This window comes from Carcharodon carcharias, chromosome 7, assembly GCF_017639515.1.
Source record: "Carcharodon carcharias isolate sCarCar2 chromosome 7, sCarCar2.pri, whole genome shotgun sequence".
Classification (NCBI taxonomy): Eukaryota; Metazoa; Chordata; class Chondrichthyes; order Lamniformes; family Lamnidae; genus Carcharodon; species Carcharodon carcharias.
The window spans coordinates 123125361-123145467 of record NC_054473.1 but is presented as its reverse complement, the minus strand read 5'-3'; the positions used below and the strand labels follow the sequence as shown (position 1 = coordinate 123145467).

Sequence of the window (20107 nt, the reverse complement as noted above, 5' to 3'; positions counted from 1 at the left end):
CCATTGCTCCCTCCTGTTTCTCACATGCTGCCTCGGAGCAAAATCTGAAAATAGTTTTCACAAATATGGCTGATAACCAGATTTGGGTTGCCTCCACCTCTCCCCTCCTTTGTCTCAACTGTCAGACAACTTATCTGAATTCCAGCAGTGGATACAAATAAGCAGAAATTTACTTCAAATAAACATTGACAAGATGGAAGTCATTGTCTTTGTTCCTTATCCATTCCTCTCAGTAACTGAGGTTAAACCAGCCTATTCATAACAAGAACAAAAATACCTGGAAAAACTCAGCAGATCTGACAGCATCTGCAGAGAGGGATACAGTTGATGTTTTGAGTCTGTTCATCAGAACTGAGTCTGTTTATCAGAACTAAATATAGAAAAGAGATGAAATATAAACTGGTAGAGGGGGGTGGGACAAGTTGAGCTCAATAGGGGGCCAGTGATAGGTGGAGACCAAGAAGAGACTGCCAAAGATGTCATAGACAAAAGAACAAAGGGTGATTTAATCTTAAGTATTTTTTATTTAGTTTAATACAGTAGGTTACATAATCATACATAATGAAAATTGTTGCTTGCTTGTTTTTCAAAACTTTAAATTTATGGGGCCTGGGTGGTACAGTGAATTAAGTACTGTGACCTGGGTTTGACCGCAATCTGGACTGATGAGAGAAAATTCTGTTGGCTGTCAGCATCCTGTGTGAAATGCATTCAGGCAAATTTTATCCAGCTCCAGTACAAAACTGCTATTTTGGCACTAATTGCCAATTTGAGTCAGCCATAGGATAATTTATATGGAAAGTGCAAGATCACCTGAAATTGGAAAAGTTTATTGGCAACTTCACTCTGCATCTATTTCACCAGACTTATGGTATTCATTGATAGTGGTGCATGAATTGGAATGATTTCAATCACTAGACTTAAAACTGCATGAGGATTTAAAAAAAAAAAGCTTAAAATGTTGCATGGGATTTGTAAATCTGTTCCTGGAAGTCTATCAATTGCTTTGTTCATGGCAGCCTATTCATAACCTTGGTGTCAAATTTCATCCAATGATGAGTCTTAATCATCACACCTGCACCATCTCTGCCTATTTTCAACTCCACCCTTGCCTCAGGCTATTGCTGCTGAAGCCCTCATTCAACCAATACACTCCTGGCAGGTCTTCCTAGTTCTACCCACTGTAAACTTGTCACTTAAAATAGTAGCCCCTGTGCTAATTTGTACCTAGTCCTGCTTGCCTATTTGTGCTATACTCATTAACCTACACTGGTTTGCAGTTGAGCAACATCAAGTTCTTTCTGCTCCTGCCAATTTTGGCCTCCTGAACATTTTGGATTTAGCCTGGCATTTGTGACTGTCTTAAGTTGCCTCCCTAAATATATCCCTTTATTGTTTTTTGGACACTAATTACCTAAATCTTAGGCCAGGTTACCAGAGATTTGGTCAAATATCTGCATTTTGTTTTAAGGCCTGTAAAGAGCCTTGGTGTTGTATAATTTTATGAAGGATTCCACATGGAAAATTAGTTACTGTAAAATATAACTGCCTAAAAATACCTGTGGTAGGGGTATTTATAAGCAACTTTTTTCTCTATAGATCTAAAAATGGAGGTGATGTGTGAGCAGACCTACATAAAAGTCTTGGTTGTAAAGGATTATTTTGACTGGAAAAATGTAACCAAGGACTCTGTCCAGCTGCTTGAGGGTACCTGCAAAGCTGTAATAGAAGTTATAAGTGGGGAAGAATACTACTCTATCACCATTCACCACAGTAATTACTCCAGCTGTGGTACTGTTCTTGTGGTAAGAATTTAATTTAACATGCAACCTTTTGCTATCTATTTATTAGATCAGCCAAATGTCCATAGGAATCTAGAAGCCAGCTGGTTAGCAACCAGCTATGTGGGCAGTTACCACATTAAGCTTGTGGGTTGGTATCACTAAGGTTTTGTAGCAACTTGGTTTGGAGGGAGGAAAAAGTGGAATTGCACACCCTTTTTCTTCCAATTCTACTTGCAGCTGACATGAATGCTGCTCATGAAACAACAGTTACAATAGAAGCTTTCTATTGTAGAAAGAGAAACTGGTACAGTGGTCCTCCCTAAAAGCTATAGTTCACCTTTGACTATCTGAGTACTTTTTTTGGAATATCTCAATTTGTGATGGTGTAAACCAATGGTTCTTGACTAGGATTAATTTATTTTGCAGAGTCCCTAAAAGTTATTGAACAGTGTGTCACATATGCTGCCACAGTTTGAGACATTACTGTACATACAAACAGGAGCAGAAGTAGGCAATTTGATCCCTCAAGCCTGCTCTGCCATGCAATAAGATTATTGCTGATTGGTTTGTTTCAATTTCTACGTTCACATAAACCCCTGATCACCTTTGACACCCTTGCCTAATACTAATCTATCTACCTCCACTGTTAACATTCAATATACTGTTTCTGCCATCTGTAACTTTGGAATTCTCTGCCTCAAAATTAAGGGTCTCACTTATGGAACATTAAGTGCCCCCTTAGTTCTAGACTCTCCCACAGGAGAAAACATCCTTTCCACATCTACCTTGTCAAGACTATTCAGGATCTTGTATACTTCAGTAAATTAACCCCTCAATCATCTAAAGGGGGTGGGGGGAAATGGCTGAACAGTGAGGTTGGGAGGAGTGTGTAATAAGAAAATGTGGTGAGGTAGATGGGGTGGAGGGAGTAAGAGGGATTCCCAGGTGTAATGAACTTGTCATTGAGCAGGTTTCTTGTAAGAAACAGGAAACTCTTTTGAGCTCACTGACAAAGTTAGTGCTTGTATCTGAGGCTAGAAATCTTGCCCCTAAGATTATCTGCAGTTGAGGATGATTTGCCTATACAACCACATGATCCCCATAAACAGTATGAAAAGGTTTAACTTGCACATTCACCTAGTGTAGTAATTGTAAGGGAGGGGGTCTGTGTACAGGTCTTCACAAATTAAAATAAATCACCAAACAATAGTTTGTTTCCTGATTTGCCAAGAGGTATTTAACACCTCTAACCACTTAAATTATTCTGCACATCTTTCTATCCTTTCTGAAAGAAATTAAACAATTGCATCCAAAAAAACTACATTTAAAATGTTGCAATAATTTGAGTTATGCTGTCAAACTCACTATTAAAAATCAGGTTTGATCTAGTTAGGCTACATTTAAGGATCTTCTGACGTTGGCTATGTAGTGCAGATTCACTAGAAAGATGAGGTTCCAAGGGTTAAATTAAGTGGTTGCATGACCAGTGGTTCTTGTGGGATTCTCACTGGGGGCTTGTGTGGCATTTCCAGGGAGTCTGAATTAGTTGAGCAATAGCCAGAGGCTTGGAGGAAGGGCTGCCTTATTTGCAGTGCACTGGCTGGCTGTACTCCCCTCTAGGGAAGGCAGTGGCATGAATATGGCTAGGTAGACCTGGTAGTTTAGTGCTGATACTGGGTGTCGGGCTATATATTCTATAGTGAGGAACAAGCACACCTATTTCTCCTGAAAGCAACAAAGCATTATTAAAACACACAGCACTATCTTAGCATGATTTAGTTTGAATATAGATATTGACCCTGATTAAAATATTTATGGGGTGGGCGAGGAGATGAACTCTTCTTCCCTCAGTGACTTTCAATTGCAATCACTCTTGATACTGGAACTGAACTACTAAAATGTGGTTATTTTTTTGAACAGAACACAACCACTTGGAAATTCAGTTTGGTTTTCTAATGGAAAGTTTGCTCATTCATAGACTAATGCTACACACATCATGTATATGAATGGATTACAGACCAGACATATGACAGGAATCATCACCAGGCTTCCTTCTGAAGCAATTGACTTTACTTGTGCATATTATCGTGAAAGAACAGTACAGCTTAAATTCCCAATACAACCAAAAACGTAAGTTTTAAACTTATAATGTTACTTGGTGTGATTTGTTTAACTTTATTATGGAAGTACAGCTGCCCCAAGTTCCTTTTCAACAGAAGGTTAACTCCATGAAAATGAATACTTATTCAAATCAGCTGGCTTTCAGACTGCTTCAACCAGCTGAGGGAGTCTTCACTTAGCATCATTCTAAAAGAATGAATGGCAGATGGACTTTTCTAATCTTGTGCAGCAAAAAATCCAACCTGTTTAATGCTAATGTTGCAAGTGACTTTACTAGATTCACAAACTTAGTTCTGAAATGTCTAACTTTGATTGCAAAAGTCATAATGTGCAAGAAATCATGATTTTGTCATTATGATGAATCCTATTTGTGCATGTATAATGAACAAACATTGCTATTAACACCATGAAGATGCATTTGTGTTGTCAAATGATTTGTGTGTGTGTGTATATACAGCATCCACTGCCATTAATACCATGCACCCTTCCAACTGCCTACACTGCTAGAACTATCTTTAAAACCATTTTTGTGCATCAAGTGAAGCATTGGTGGCCATTGATATCAATGCTGGTGTTCTAAATTTGGTTCTGAAAAATACTGGTTGTGCTGAATGTAATCTGAATTATTCAACTGCCTATCCTTATATCACTACCCTTTGAGCAATTAAGGGAATCTACCCTATTGCCTTTGCAATTGAGCAAAATATGAACTTGTATGGATTTCTTTGTGAATTTGGTGTATAGATTAATGCTTATACTAACTTACCCAGTAAGGATCCTTGTGCTGATGTACACAAACAGCTTTCTGTATTTGGCAGCAGTTTCTCTATAGCCAGTTGGGTTTGTTTTGTGTTGGAACTTCTGGTTGAGACTGTTGAACACTGTTCTACTTTCATTTGACTGAACTACACCAAGAATTCACATTTTTAAACAAACTTTACTATATAAATTCAAGCTTCACTTAGATCAAGTTCTACTTTCACTTCCCTGCACATTTATTACACTTTACATCAATCTTTCACATTTCCTGGTGACAAACTAAAGGTGTGCCACAGCTCCCTGGAACTTACTTGTCAGTGTCTTGGTATTCCAGCTATTCTATTTAAGATAGAATTTTTGGTTAAGTGACCCTCCAACTACTTCCTCAATTCAAACACAGACTTCACTGCCTTGCTTAGGAATTTAAACATTGGGCAAACCCTAATGACTCATTAAAGTCTTAATCCCACACCTTGTTTACAGTTAGCAGATAGTCAGCATGTAACTGGCAGAGACTGCCTTCTGAGCAAAAATGTACAAATTAAACAGTTATCCTAACCTGACAGCCCATCTCCATGACCAGGTGGGATGCTCACAACAAACGTAAACTGACTTATTTCCTTCAACACAACTTTTGATTTTGTGGCCTGCATGAATAATTTCCATCTCCTAATGGATACAATTGTTCTCCCAGGAAATCTGGAGGGTCCACCCAGGAACAGCTTTGCTTACAAGCTGCCTTGTGGCTGCTGCTCATCTGGAAACTACATGAGTAATTTAAATGTCTTGCTGGAATAATTGTAGATATAGCTCTACCTGCTGGGTCATCCATTGTTTTAGCTTCTCAGTAATTGACCTTAGCTGTAACTCATGCATTTACATTAGGTTTGTTTTATCAAGTGTTTCCATTTATCTCCAATTTCAAAACATGACTTTTCAAAACATGGCTTTTCAAAATTGTGTATATTTGAAAGGTTAAATTCAATACCATTGGGCTTTTTTCCTGACTAGTTTCCACTTCTGTAGAAAACTATAGTGGGCAAAATGATAATTACTTGAAAAGGGAATCCACTCAATATTAACCTAATTCCCTCATGTCTTTTTTTTTAGTTGTCCTGAGTTAGTCATCAATTTGCCTCATCACTTTCTGCCACTCAATGCAAGCCACTTAAAGATATGGCTGAAGAGGCTTATGAACTGTTGCTGTGAAGTATGCAGTGGAAGTGGTGACATTTAATAATGTGCACTTTTTTAGTATTGCAGTGCTACATGTGCAAGAAGGAATAGTCACTGTATCAATGGCTCTATACAAGAGTGCCAAGTATGAGAGTGCTTATGTGGAGTTGCCAGTTCTGTCTTGGTCAGAGAGGCTGTACATCAGTGTGAAAATTGAACCTGGAGAAAATAACTTTTTTGACTTGACTATAAGTGATTGCTGGGCTACACCAACAAAAAATCCAGATGACTTGCCCCAGTATTACCTAATTAAGAATGGGTAAGTATACTTTTACCTGGCTTTAAAGTATATAATGGCCTACATTACTAGCTAGAATTGCTGGTACAACTTCTATCAGCAATTGAGCACCACTTTCCAAATGCTTGCATCTACTAGCATTGTAGGATTGAACTTGATTTGTAAATTGTAATTTGGAGATTGAAATTTCAAACTACTTAATTAGCTAGACATTCTACTTTTGTTTCAAATATACTTTCATCAGGAACAAAATCAAATGTCCTTTTTTGAAAAATATACTTTTCATAAAATCTTAAACATTTCAATCATCAGTACAATCAGATTCAACTTTTACACATTGATCACAAGGTGCATCAATAGAATATGAATGTTACAATCATTTCAGTATAGTCAATGCAGACAATGGTATTGGAGTTATTAACATGTTGCACTGTAGTGCTTCAATACAATTACAATTAGTATTTGCATACATTCATTGTGAGCTATACAGCCCAAGGGGTTCAACAGTTCCCAGCCCCTTAGTGCACTATGGCAGAATGATCTTAGACAGCAACCTTTCCCCATTGCACCTTTGCAGCAGCTGTCCCAAGTTTTAGTGCATCCCTCAGCTCATAGTCCTGAACCTTGGAATATGCCAGTCTGCAACACTCGGTCGGGGACAACTCTTTGCACTGGAAGACTAACAGGTTTCGGGCAGACCAAAGAGCATCTTTCACCGAACTGATGATCCTCCAGCTGCAGTTGATGTCCATCTCGGTGTGATCCTGGGAACAGCCAGTAGAGTAGAGTCCTATGTCACAACTGCTTGGAATGAACCTCAGCAAAAACCACTGCATCTCTCTCCAGACCTTTGCAAAGGCACAATCTACAAGGTAAACGATGGTCTGCCCCCCACCACAGCCACCTCCAAGGGCAATGTGCAGAGGGGGTGAGACTCCTGGCATGTTGGAAGGATCTGACAGGGAGGGTGTTGCTCACCACCAGCCAAGTTACTTTTGGTGCTTGTTGGAAAGTTCTGGTGATGAGGCATTCTGCCAAATGACATTGACAGTCTGCTTGAGGAACTATCCCACAGGATCCACCCTCTCCCTTTCCCACAGGGCCTCTAAGACGTTACATGCCGACTACTGCCTGATTGGACTTGTGGTCAAAGATGTTTCTCTGCATAAATTTTTCCACGAGGGTCAGGTGGTACAGTATGGTCCAACTACTTGGAGCATTCAGTGGCAGCATGGCCAGACCCATCCTTCAACACCAGGGACAGGTAGAACCTCTGCATGTAGTGACACTTGGTATTTGCGTACCAAGGGTCTAAGCACAGCTTGATGCAGCTGCACATAAAGGTGGCCATCAGTATGAGGGTGATGTTGGGCACATTGTTTTTCTCACCCCCCCCCCCCCCCCATATCTAGAGGCTTGTACATCACATCCCTGCAGATACAATTCATTTTTGCCTCTAGATAAAGGGAAAGATGGCTCAGGTGATCACATCGCATGAGTCTAGAATGGTCCAGACCTGTGCCATGTACAGCAAGAGTACCTCACACCTGCTGACCAAGTTCTTACCTGTGATGAGAGGGAATGTTGCTCCCACATGCCCAGTTTTCTTTGCACCATAGATGCTCACTCCTTCCAGTTTCTAATGCATGCCCCAGTCCCTCCAAACCATATCCCCAGCACCTTCAGGCTGTCAGCCCTAATTGTGAAGGGGACAAATGATTGGTCAGCCCAATTCCCAAAAACATGGCTTCATTCATCCCACAATTTACCTTGGCTCCCAAGGCTAGTTCAAACTGGTCACAGATGTGGATCAGTCTGTGTATTGATTGGATCTGAGCAGAAGACAGTGACATCACCCATGTACAAGGAGGCTTTGACGGGAGCACCTCCACTGCCTGGGATTGTCACTCCTTCCTGATGGACTCAGCAAAGGATTCTATGCAACACAAAGGACAGGGGGGAGAGGGCAGCCCTGCCTGACTCCAGATTTAATAGGAAAGCTATTTAATTCCCACCCATTGATTGAGACTGCACTACTGATAGTGTAGAGCAGTTGGATCCAATTGTGAATTCCCTCCCCAAACCCCATTTTGGAGAGCACATCCACCATGTAGGTGAGATTCTGTCAAAATGCCTTCTCCTGAGCCAGATGTCCAAATCCCTTGCCAGCGCACAGCCTCACACTCCTCAGGGATACAATTGCCTGTCAGATCTTCCTACCAGGCACAGTGCAGGTCTGGTCAGGGTGGATCACCAATTCAAGTGGATTTGACCTGATTGGCAATGACATTGGACAGAATCTTAGTCCACATTCAACAGTGAAATGGGTCACCAATTTCTAATTTCCTCCCTTTCCCCCTTGTGCTTGTAGATGGTGGTGATGCCTTTCCTCATGGATTCTGACATGCTGCCAGCCAGAAGCATATTCTCATACACTTCTAGCAGGTCTGGCCAATCCAGTCCCACAGCTGAAGCCAACTCAGCTGGCAAACCAATGCTTCCAGGAGTTTTACTCTTCTCAAAGGACTCAAGGGCCTTAGTCAGTTCATCAGGAGTTAGTGGTTTGTCCAGGCTCTCCTGTGTAATGTCATCTAAGACCTCCATGATAGAGGACTGGGGGGCTGTGCTGTCTGGGCTTCACGTCATACAATCCAGCATAAAAGGATTTGCTGATCTTCAATGTCAGACCGTGATGACTTAGCCATATTCTTCCTTCAGGCTGCTCATCAGAGCTCTCTGTACCTTTTTGGAAGAAGAAACATGAGCACATCTCATCCTGCTCCATGGAGTGGACTCTGGAATGGAAGATGATCTTGGAGGCCACTGCGGCAAAGAGCGAGGCTTGCTGGCTCTTCACCTCCTTGGAGTTCCTCCTTGAAGTCGACCCCCATTGACTGCAGCCAGTGCAAGGTCTGCATGTTCTGGAGTCAGGACATTTCCCTCTTGTTCCTTTCTAGCTTTCTGGATACTTTTTTTGAGAATGGAAAAACCTGTTTCTCTTGATCGCTTCCCACCAGTGTCAGGAACTTGAAGAGGGGTTTCACGGTTCTCCAACCTTTGTAATCCCTCCTTGAGCTCCTCAATGTTCTCTGGGGTCAGCAGTTGCATGGTTAGCTTTCAATAAACAAGTCTTAGTTATTACAAAACAGGTTCAGCTGGTCTGCTCCCTGCTGTCAATGGTTTGGAATTTTGCTGGTAATCCCTCAAATTTAGACTAATATGTACAATCTGACTTTCCACAAGTAACTCGTTCTGTGATCATGATATCACTAGGCATAATTATAGCTTTAATCTAGCCTTAGTTGCAAACCTGCAAATGTTTTGAGTAAATTCAGTGGCAAATTTGGTTCTAATTACTTGAAACAACTCAACCAAACAATCTTCAACTGCAGAAGCATCTTAGTTTTAGATCAATTAGTCATTGACATGCCAGAGTATGGTGTACTGTAAATATTCTAAAACTAAAACTTGAGCTATTCCATGTACTAAATATTAACTTGCTGTTTCTCATTAGATGTCCTGCTGATGACACTGTGCAGTATCACAATCAAATTGGAAATGAGACTATGGCCAACTTCAGTGTGCAGATGTTTCAATTTGTTAAATATCCAGTCGTGTTCTTGCATTGCAGAACTGAAATTTGTGCACCTGGCAGCCTGGAGCCTTGTATGATTGTGAGTTGCACTCCAGTTGTAAATTGCTCCTACCAACAACCTATTATGTATAAAACAGCATTTAACAGTTTTTGATTACATTTGCTAGGACTGTCCTGACCTATTATCACTGAAGACCAAAAGGGATGCTAACACTCGATATGAAGGATTATTGACTTATGGACCAATTCGTAGGACTTACTCTAGGAAACATGTGCGTGAAGTTGGTAAACCCAGTAAGTTTTCTTAATTTCATGACTGCAACAAGCCAAACTTGCACTCCTATATATTTTCCAAGTTTTTCTATTTATCTCCCCTTCAGAAGATATATTTTCCCTTCTATATTTGTCTCCTGTGGGTTTCAAGTCAGTACTTGACATTTGGTCAGTGTCACTTTCCATTCCCTCACCCCTTGTTCCATTTGTCTGAATGGGAGGTCAGTACAAACCCACTGGTGGGGGTGCAGTGTCAGACTGAACAGGAGGTTGGTAGTCACTACATGCAATGAAATTCTACTCCCAGGTGGCTCCTTATTCTGTCAGGTATTAACAGAAACACAAAAAATAGGAGCAGAAGTATGTCATTTGACCCTTCAAGCCTGCTCTACCATTCAGTATGACCATAGCTGATCCTCTATCTCAATGCAGTACTCCTGCACCCTCCCCATACTCCTTGATGCCTTTGGAGTCCAGAAATCCCTATCATCAAACAGGAAACAGCAAAAACACCTTTATCAAATGTACCAAGCAAGCTGTACTTTCACTTCCATCTGGTTTATATGGGTGTGACATCTGTTACATTTTGAATGAAATTGCTACATTGTATTGAAATTCTTGGGCCATTAATGTCATTTACTTGACCAGACTATTATAAAACAAGTGAGGAGTGGATACCAACTGTTTCCTGTGTTTTATGTACTCAGCAATGCTAGATCCTACCACAACCAGCATAATTCCTTTTTCCTTTTTGCAGACTTGCTGCTGGCTGCTGTTCCTGGTATTGCTGTGATATCTTCCATGGTGTTCCTTGTCCTTGCGATTTCTTTGGCTAAAGTAATGAAGAAAAGACCAGCTGGAGCCATTTGAAGCTCTTCAGACAAATGTAAAGAACAAACCAAAATAAAATGATTAATATGCATAATTAATTCTGTGGTATGTGTACAACAAATGAGATGCTTTTAACATTGATTCAATTGCTGTTACTGTGCACTGACCCTATTGACAAGTTGAGCAATATTATAAATTTATTTTTAATAACACCCAGTGAGCTGGTTGTGGTTTAAACACCCTTGGAGCTTTGGTTTTTAAATATAATCTAGGCCTGTAATTGAGAACGGAGACTAATTGTTTTCTTGCAGTGCTTTTTGCTCTTACATAATGAAAATGCATTCATCTAGATGGAATGCATACTTTTTAAATCTTGGACAGGAAAGAACTAAGTCCAAAACTAGAGTGTTTTTGAAATCAACTTGCATGTGGTCCTGTAAACTTGGGCAACAGCTTTCACCCAATAAAAATGCATATTCTGCTGTAATTCTAGCAGTCAATAGCCAGATCTAGTTACAGCTGCTCCAGACTGAGTACCATGAGCATGTTGCTTTTGCTAATTTTTTTTTTTTTTAAACCAACAATTGCTCAGGATTTGGAATGCATTGAGGAGATGGGTTTGAGTAACATTCAACAGGGGATGAGATAAATGATTTCTAAGTAGTAGGAGATGGGGAAAGAGCTGCAGTGTGACTGACTAATTTGGGGTTTTGCTTTTACAGAACTGGTTAACTTAGGTTATTGCTGTGCTAACTTGTAAATGATCCAAGAAAGTCTCATGTCTCTCCCAGAGTGCTTGCAACTATGAAATTGCACTAGTATTGAGGTAACCTGCATTTCATCCCCATTCTGAGATTGGAGAAAACTACCAAAAAAAAGTTTGCCACAATAAAACATGATCTGTGTGCTTTTGTTGGATATTATCCCAGGCCCAACCAGCTGCTTAATAACCTTTCCCTAATGCAAGATCACAAGTAGATGTACACTAATTGCAATTATAATGTATTTTTGATACATTTGCAGATGAGATGGAATTTCAGTGTAACTTACAGTAAAAACATCAAAGCTGAAACAGGTGGATGGGATATTTTAATATTAATTACAAACCATACACTATTCCTACAGCACAGGTACTAAAGTACCCTTTTACAATTGAGGACCTAAACCAGGTAAGGAAGGGATTTTCATTGGTGCCTTGAGTCTCAGGTAATGCTAATGGCAACTAGCTTTGAAACTGAGTAGTTTGCACATGGGATTTTCTGAACTTCTTAGACCCTCAATACCAACTGGCATTTGTACTAAGATGATTCACAACACAAGTGTGCATTCTTTTGATCTGAGCAGTGTATACATAAAAGGCCAGGGCACCAATCAACTAAGGTGTGGATGCATGTAGATCAACATCAGGTCATGGATAGATTGCATGGTACTAATGCTCCTGGTGTCAGCTGATGACCAATGCCATCTAACAATTCCATTGACATTCAACAGTATTACCATTACTAAATCTCCCACTATAATATTCTGGGAGCTTACTGTAGTCCAGAAACTGGACAAGCTTATAAATGCTGTAGCAATCTGAGTAGGGAAGTGGCAGAGTTCTGTAGGGAGTATCTTGACTTCCCCAAAGTGTGGATGAGTGCAACTTCAACAACACTAGATCAATGACATACACAGGAGAAAGCAATATACTTGATTGGCACTCCTACCCTCCACTGCCTTAAATGTTTACTGCCTCTGTCAAAGGCAGCAGTGTACCATTTACAAGATGCACTACAACTTCCAAGCCTGTGACCTCTAGAAGGGCAAGGGAAGCAGACCCATGGGACCACATGACCTGTAAGTTCCTGAGTCTCACTATTGTGACTTACTACAAATAGAAAGAGTTTTAAGTATGTAACAAAACTTGATCAAATAGCTCTCTTCATTTTTGTTAGCATAGTTATTGTGCATGCAGCAAGAACCAACCACTCTGTAACAGCACCCTTGGTCTGTACTGCTGCTGTCTGACTCTTACTCCCCTTCCAGTCTCTTTGCCAACTTGCTCACTACTGGTCTCCCAAGCCCCCATGACTGTGGGTTGGTAGAGGGTGGGAGCAACTGGAAAAGGGAAGTGATGAGCAGGAAGGAGCAAAGGGTCATGTGGTGAGAAGCAGTAAGTGGGTGATAGTAAGGGGGAGCTGGAGGTTAGGATTTTTTTTGGGCCAGTTGGTCTGAGGCAGTTAATAGGTTTTTGACCTAATAAATTAAAGGTGAGGAATGTAATTTACTTCTGGGGAAGTGACTTTAGCATTTTTTATTACACGCTTTTTTTTTTGTAAGGAACACATTTAGGAGTGTTAAAGAAGGAAAGCTGTAAGTTGCCTTTTCTTTGTCACTGGGTCAAAATCCTGGAACTCCCCAACAGCACTGAGCGTACCTGTACCATACAGATTGCAGCTGTTCAAAGAACTGGCTCACCACCTCAAGGGCTATTAGAGATCGGTAGTAAATGTTGGCCTTGGCAGTGACGCTCACATCCAAAGAACGAATTTAAAAACTGACGTTTGGGAGAGGGAATTTCTGGAGAAAGAGTCTCAGCTGCTGGCGCTACTGAGAATGGAGGAGGAAGTTGGAGAGGGGGGAACCCCTGGAGCTAGAGCGCTGGGGCAGGAAAGGTTTCAGGACAGGGCCCCGGACAGCCCGGCTTCTCAATTCATTTTCATTGGCCGCGAGTATTTGCAGGAGGGGAAGTGTATCGGCTCCGGAGGTTTCGGCGATGTCTACAAAGCCCGGCACCGGACCTGCGGGATTCCGGTAGCGATAAAGTGCCTGAGAATGAACCGAAGGTACGGAATGAGCAGCTACCATATTGTCCCATTCTGCAATAATGGCGTGGATTTACTGTAAATCCGCAAATACAAGAAGCTATTTTCCATTACTGCTTGTAAAACGCTGTGTGATGATTGGGTGAAGAGCTTGTTCTCTGTAATTTAATCGGAAATATCTTTTGAGGGTGGGTAGTGAACCTTTGCTCCTTCCTGCTCACCACTTCCCTTGAGCCAGAAGCTCAAGATTCAGCTCCAGGGCTCAATACTAAAAGGGAGCTGAACAATCACACTGATCCTACACGACTTCTGTAAATGTTTAACCTCTTAACTGGATTTTGTATGTTGGGGTTGAGGGAAATGTTTAGCTAATGTTGGACGCGAATGTCCTCTTAATAAACAGATAATATCTGCTTATCTCTCAAAATCCCAAATTACATCGCAGGAAAGAACAAGTCAGAGATGTCCCTCTTGCGGGCTGGTGGGTTTGTTGTTAGAGTTAAACAGGAACCACTGTCTTATTTTGTTTGGAACGGGTGAAGAACTATTTGCAATGGGGCAGAATTTACTGTAGTTGACAGTACTGTTTATTAGACCTGCCCTTTCTAATTTCCATGAGATTTTGCACAGAAAGTTGCTATATGTGGGAGTTGGAAATGGCATTGTACCCTTACAGCCCATCTGGGATTTAACTAAACAGGGCAGACAACTGTATATCCCAACCAGACTGAAGGATCACTAGAGAAAAGTGCAGGACCTTAACCAGGAAAGTGCCACTTAGAATGTTGAATCCAATGTCGAATCAGATACAGAAAACAAAATAAAGTGAAGGAAAGCAAGGTTGGATTCTTCTTCTGGTAGTCTCTCCAAGGAGGACACTTGCCTTGGAGCCTGTGGCAAGAACCTGCACATGGAGAACTTTAAGGAGGGAAGGCTGCAGCTATCACATGCTGTCTAAGGTACTTTCCCATTCTTACTATATACCGTAATGGAAAGATTTTACAGGTTGATAAGCAACCTGTTTGACCACATCATAAACACACTTTCCTTGGCCATTAAACCCTGGACTTGAACTTGGAACTTCTGGCTCAGAGGCAGGGACACTACCCACTACAAGACCTCCATAAGATTGGCTTGAGAGAGAGGGAGATAAAATAATCAGAGAAAAAGTAAACAAAGTAATTTACATTTAAAAGAAATCTCCAACAGCAATTAAAAGCTGAAGGATTGAGATTTCACATTTGCAATAGCTAATTTTCAGTGTCAGAAAGGTTGTTTGATAATAATTAGATTGAAATAGACAAACCCTAACTTTCTGTGGGGAGTTTTGTCCATAGCTGCCTTCCAAGTACAGAAACATCATACTGTTCAATACATTTGAATGGTGAATCAGACAGTGAGGGGCTGATTTGGGAAGCTAATGGCAGAACAATGCATCTCACACAATAACATCTGGAGTTTTGTATTTAACCAAGTATCTGCCCTCCCCTGACATTGCTGTGTGATTTGTGCATGACAAACTCCATTAGCCTCACTGTTACTTGACAGTTAATTTTGGCCCATTATGTGTTGATACAACTTTTGTGGTCAAAGAAAAATTACTGATGATCAGACTTTTAAAGATAAGCTGCATTATATTGTGCCTTATGAGGGTAGAATTTAAACTTGACAAAAAACATGAATGTATTTGTTTTTAAAATAACTTTAAAGGAGAATGAGTCAGCTGCAATGAGAGGATGGACAATGAGCCACTCACGTTTATCAATCAAATAAATACTGGAGATACAGCACAGATATAGCAGTATTCTGACCAGTATTTTTCACTGAACCAGCATCATTTTAAAAACAGATTATTTAATCATTTATTTCATTACTATTTGTAGAACTTTGGCCATGATTTGTCGGCCTTATAGAAATGTCTTATGTTCAGAAATAATTCATTGGCTGCGAAGAGCTTTGGGGCATTCTGAAGATGTAAAAGGAGCCATATAGACTCAAGAAATTGTTGGCCATCCACCAGTTTTTTGATGTTTTAATGCAATAATGTATTGCATTGTTTCTATTAGTACTCCTCACAGATCTGAGTTCTGATATTATTGCCTTATCTTGTGCTTAGCTTTCAATGTACTGTGGTAGGTTTGTAGGAGTGAGTAGGATGGGAACTGAGTGAGATTTTACCTGTTTAAGCTTTGATGGTGATAAATGGCATTACTGTGACATCTCTTTGTGACCTGCTTACTATTACAGTGATGTGAGTGAGTTATTGGAAGAAGCAAAGAAGATGCACAAAGCACAATTTGAACACATTCTGCGATTGTATGGGGTCACTAAATGGTCCTTGGGAAATGGAAACCTATCGCTTGGCTTGGTAATTGAATTCGTGGAGAATGGATCATTGGATAAACTCCTTGAGCACTGTAAAGTCCCTTGGCCTCTTCGTCTACGTTTTGCATATGAGATCGCTTTAGGAGTGAACTACCTACATAACCTGAAGCCGGCCCTCTTTCACCATGATTTGAAGCCTGCCAATATTCTACTGAACAAGGACTATCACATTAAGGTAAATTGAATATAATGTTAAGCTTGATGCGCAATTCTAAAAAGACATAAATGTTACCTGAATATTACCATCAAGACTGCTGCTGTGATCTCAGCTGTCTGCCTTGGGAAGATCAAGTACCTGTTTGAAAAGTGGTGGTTTCCCTTTGGAGTCAATACCTGCAAAATAAAAGGAGAAAAAGAAACTGCGAATGGCAAAAATCTAAAATAAAACCAGAAAATGCTGCACAGCCAGTCAATCAGCATCAACCAGGTGAAAAGACAAGTTAACATTTTGGATAAATAAACTGTATCACAATCTGTAACATGAACCCAGGTATTGGAGGCAGGAACTACACTATGATGGGAAGGAAGGTGAGGCTTGCACAGTGATTGCCATGGAATTGTCCCATTATATTCGTGGAACAGTTTCCACAATGTTATTTGACTTGTGACAATTCTACACTCCTTCCTAAGTGAAAAGGGACCTTCTTGCTCCAAGTTGTCTTTCAAATCATATGTCTGATGTTCAATCTTTCTTTCTTCCTAGATCTGTGATTTTGGCCTGGCAAAATGGCGGCAGTCCACAGGTCAGATTAACTATAAATGCAGCAAAATTGAGGGCACACTTTTTTATATGCCACCAGAATGCTTCAACAACATCAATGCCAGAAGAGGTGTGAAGTATGATGTGTACAGGGGTAAGTAAGAAAAGTTCCTCAATTACAATAATGATAGAAATTTGTCATGTTTCTGAAATCTGTTTTTAACAGTTCATCAGGTTTACTTCTGACTAATGAATACCCAAGTGTTATTTAACCAATTTGAAAATACAAAAAGTGACATCAACCATCTGATGTTTCTTGGTGCTACCTGGCTGCACTTCCAATTCTCTTTGCTCCTCTTGAGATACTTACTCTTGCTGGAACCATTTTGTTGTGAGATTGCATGGCTACATTGTCAGCACAGCTGACTCTGACTCAGCCCTGTCTATGGGATAGATTTTCATTTTGCTGCCCAGGTGTAAACCTGGCCTTGTGGACCAATGGCTGATTACAGAGATTGTCTCATTTTTTTTAAACAGCAGCGTTATGCCTAAATGGCAAGTTGAAAATTAACTGCTGTACATCTGCACTTGCACATTTTCTAGCACACACTATTAGATATTAACACAAGAAATAGAGCAGGAGTAGACCATGCGGCTCCTCAGACCTGCTCCTCCATTCAGTACAATCGTGGCTGATCTTGAGCTTCAACTCCCCATATTCCTTGATTCCCTGAGAAATCAAAAATCTGTCTATCCCAGCCTTAAATGTATTCAATGATGGAGCATCCATAAACACCCAGGATAGAGAAGTCCAAGTGAAGATATTTCTTGTCATCTCAGTCCTAAATGCTTGCTCGCTTATCCTGAGGCTGTGCCCTGTCATAAAGCTATTAATGTATACAATATTTTGGAAAATATTTTTCTTTTAAAATAGAGGTGTAGTCTGCAGGTATGTCTTAACTGGATTAAAGTCAGCTAACCTGGGTGCTTTGATATGTACTAGTTTGATATGGAAGAGAGATGGCGTGCATTTGCAATTTTTGAAAGAAGTGGGGTGAAATCTTGTCGCCTTTCTAGCAGCTACCAAGCAATATGTTTATATTACTAATAAAATTTGGTACTATGAAAGGGGTTTCATTATTAAAAAGTGAAGTTCAAAGAGGGTGGTAAGACAATGAGAATTTGAATTCAGTCAGTGGTGGTAGGTATAACTTCAGTGGTTTTTGGGTGTGCAGAGGAGAGGCAATGTGAGATCAAAAGGCAGCTGCAAGCCTCCAACTGGCTCCATAGTCAAAGAACCTCATTTTGAATTTGTAAGGTGAAAATGCTTTGCCTGGTGTTTGGTTAAGTCTATGGGTTGCTGTTGACTTAATGGAGATTAGTTTGGGAATTTATTAAAAGTTATAATAGTAGTAATTTGTAGCCATGGGTTGTTATTGTTGTTATTACAGTCTAAGTTATTAGGTAGGGGTCTTGAGGTATATGCTTCACTTTCAGAGGAAATGTCGGTGAATTATGATGCAGTGAGAAAAGTTATTTTGAGTGCATATGAGTTGGTTCATGAAGCATACAGGCAGAAATTTAGAAATATAAGAAAACAGCCTGGGCACACTTGTATTGAGTTTGAAAGAGTAAAACAAAGTAATTTTGACCAGTGGATATGGGTGTTAAAATAGAGACAACCTATGCAGCTCTTAGGGAAGTCATTCTTTTGGAAGAATTTAAAGATTCAATCCCTTCTGTAGTGAGAACTCATGTTAAGGAACAGAGGGTTGATTCTGTAAGACAAGCAGCAGAGATAGCTGAGGATTATGAGTTAGCTCATAGAGCTAAATCTTTTTTCTATCGCCTTTTCAAATTGGAAAAGGATAAAAAGTGGGAAGGTGAAAGGAAGGCAAGTAGTTAGAGAAGAAAAGGAGTAGCTGGAAGTTCCCAGGAAGATTTTTCTCAGAACAAAAAGGAAGGTGATGAAGGTAGAAGCGACCTTCAAAAATTGAGGTGTTTTCATTGTAATAGAGCGGGGCATACGAAGTCAGTGTGTTGGAGGTTGCAGAAAAAATCAGTAGGAATTATTGGGGTACAGAAAAGCACCGGAAATAAAAGTGCTGTGGGTTCTGAGGTTCAGGCACAGGAGAAACCAGTGGTTTGTGTATAGGTGAAACAGGGAGAAACAGTGATAGGTGAAGAAGTGGGAATGTGTTCACAGTTTATTCAAGAGAATTCTGGGGAGCAGGTTGCAGAAATGTTTAAAGAATTTGTATGTGAAGGGAAAGTCTTTCCATGTGTACAGGGTGGAGTAGTTATAGATGTTAAAATTTTAAGAGTCAATCCTTAATGTTGTGGGATAGTGATGTTTGTTGTTCAAAGGGAGTGTTACAGGAGAAGGTAATAATAAGTGGGGCTCATGGAGATGCTAAATCTATTCCATTGTGGAAGGTAAATTTAAAGAGCAGAAGGAAGATTGGTGAAGTTATAGTTGGAGTGGTGGAAAAATTGCCCATTTATTCTGGACAATGATATAGCTGGATCGCAAATATGGGCGATGCCTATGGTAGTTGAACAGCTTGTAGAAGCATTTTCAACAGAAGTGCTGCAGAAGGAACATCCTGGATTGTTTCCTGATTGTGTTATAATGAGATCAGAAGCCCAAAAGAAACAAGATAAGCAGGCAGTTCAAAGGCGAGAAGAAGGTGTCGAAATCCAATTAGCTGGCACTGTATTTGATACAATAACAGAATTACCTGGAAAAACTCAGCAGGTCTAGCAGCATCGGCGGAGAAGAAAAGAGTTGATGTTTCGAGTCCTCATGGCCCTTCAACAGAACGTCTCAGCAAATGAAAGCTGGAGGGAGGTGGGATTGTTATCCCATTAGATTATAGAAATGAGATTCTGAGGATTACTCAAGAAATTCCAACATCTAGGAATTAGGAAAGCACAGGAAAAGATACAGAGGTACTTTTTTTGGCCAGGATTGCATAGGGATGTAGTCAAATTCTGTAGAACCGGTCACATGTGTCAAATAACAGGAAAAGCACAAGCAGTGATTCAGCCTGCACCTTTAATCCCAATACCAGCATTTGAAGAACCTTTTACTAGGGTCATGATTGAGTGTGTAGGAACCCTCCTTAAGACTAAAAGTGGGAATCAGTATTTAATAACAATAATAGATCTGTCTACCATGTTTCCTGAAGCGATACCTTTAAGAAATATTACAACTAAGAAGATTGTGGAGGAGTTAATTAAACTTTTCACAAAATATGGTTTACCTAAAGAAATACAATCAGATCAGGGGTCAAATTTCAAGTCACAGCTGTTTAAGGAAGTAATGAACATTCTGAGGATAAAAAAGTTTAAGTCAACAGCTCATCATCTGGAGTC

General features: G+C 40.3%; 1 protein-coding gene across 4 annotated transcripts in view; it reads left to right on the top strand.

Annotated features, from left to right (window-relative positions):
* Nucleotides 1-13011: 13011 nt before the first annotated feature.
* Nucleotides 13012-20107, top strand: part of LOC121279575 (receptor-interacting serine/threonine-protein kinase 1-like) — a 39883-nt gene continuing 32787 nt past the window's right edge. For all 4 annotated transcript variants that reach the window (XR_005943433.1, XR_005943436.1, XR_005943435.1 and 1 more), the window contains exons 1-3: nucleotides 13012-13665; nucleotides 15892-16204; nucleotides 16733-16881. The gene's annotated coding sequence lies outside the window, so the exon portion shown is untranslated. The remainder of the gene's footprint in view (nucleotides 13666-15891; nucleotides 16205-16732; nucleotides 16882-20107) is intronic.